Source organism: Penaeus japonicus, unplaced genomic scaffold, assembly GCF_977035675.1.
Source record: "Penaeus japonicus unplaced genomic scaffold, GWHDUDI00000001_assembly GWHDUDI00000011, whole genome shotgun sequence".
NCBI lineage: Eukaryota > Metazoa > Arthropoda > Malacostraca > Decapoda > Penaeidae > Penaeus > Penaeus japonicus.
The window spans coordinates 29,898,779-29,900,235 of record NW_028234413.1 but is presented as its reverse complement, the minus strand read 5'-3'; the positions used below and the strand labels follow the sequence as shown (position 1 = coordinate 29,900,235).

At 37.1% G+C, this 1,457-nt stretch overlaps 1 protein-coding gene across 1 annotated transcript in view; it reads right to left on the bottom strand.

Moving 5' to 3' along the window:
• The window catches only part of LOC122266229 (uncharacterized), a 79,292-nt gene extending 78,462 nt beyond the window's left edge, over positions 1 to 830 (bottom strand). The window contains exon 1 of the mRNA XM_086541827.1: positions 696 to 830. The gene's annotated coding sequence lies outside the window, so the exon portion shown is untranslated. The remainder of the gene's footprint in view (positions 1 to 695) is intronic.
• Between the last annotated feature and the right edge of the window lie 627 nt (positions 831 to 1,457).

Here is a 1,457-nt window from a genome sequence, read left to right as displayed (position 1 = left end):
ATTTTAAAAAATTATAATTTTAAATAATAATATTATATATATTATATACATATATAGATATATACATATATATATACATCTATATTTTTATAATATTCTGATATCTATATATATATATATATCTATATATATATACATATATTACATTATCTGTACCTGCACATGTGTGCCGACGCGCGAGTGTGTGTGGTGTGTGTGTTTATATCATATATAATATATATAATACAGCCACACACACCACACAAACATACACCACACACACACACACCACACACACACCAACCACACACCACACAACACACGACACACACACACACACATTATACTATAATATATATATTTATTATATATAATATATATATATATATATATATATATATATTATGAATGTTATGTATGTCTGTTGTATGTATGTATGTATATATATATGCATAAATAGGTATGTATAAAATATATATATTAAAAATATATATATATATATATATATATTATATATATATATAGATAAATATATATATATATACACACACAAATAGATATTCCATGCAAGTTGTAATTCACTTCATGTCACTCCTATAGAAAACTTGTTGAGGCATTGTCCTGCAACACTACCACACACACTACTAGAGTAAATCACTTGCTATCCTCCTTCACAAAAATCAATCCTCCGTTACCCTGGAGGTCTATAGACGTACCTTGCAAGATTACGATCGAGACGAGTGGGAACTGAACGATTGGATGAGTTCAGCGACTCTGCCGAACCCCTGGAAATGCGACGCTATTTATACTCGAGGTTGGGGAATGTGTCGCTCTTATTTCAAGTCCTTTTTCCATTATTTTCTGTTCGAAGGAGGTGGCAACGAAGGGAGTGGCCGGGCCTCTGTCCCGAGCGTCTAAGGCCAATGGCTTTTACTTTCCAATTTTTGTGTTCATTCAGAGGACGCTAAAAAATTATTCCTGTCGTGTATTGATTTTTTATATTGCTATGTTCATACAAGTTTGCCCAGAAAAAATGAATGAGAGAAAAATTAATTGATTTAAAAAGTGTGCAAAGAACTCCTTCCCTAATGGCAACTCCAGGTCGCTCTCAGGTCGGGAAATCTAGATGAGCCAATGAGAGCCTTTCTTCAACCTACGATGAGACCGCCCACCAATGGGACGCTAGGGATGCTTGGTCAAGAATACCACGTCTGGGGGAGCATTTCCCATAGGTGATAGCTATTTCGGGAGACGAAGGGTTAGTGGCGCCCAGTGCCTCGGGCTGTAACCACAAACAAAGGTAGTTTCTGGATGCACATGGCTCACGGGAGGAAGAAGCTTGGGGAGTTTCTTTTCGCCAGTTTCATCGTACACCCCAAGCTGGCCATACAGGGGTGTCTTCAAGTGGCTCAGGAACACATAGCAACATAGAACGCAAAGATCTTTCCCAGCGGCCATGTGGCCCATCGTGATAGCTC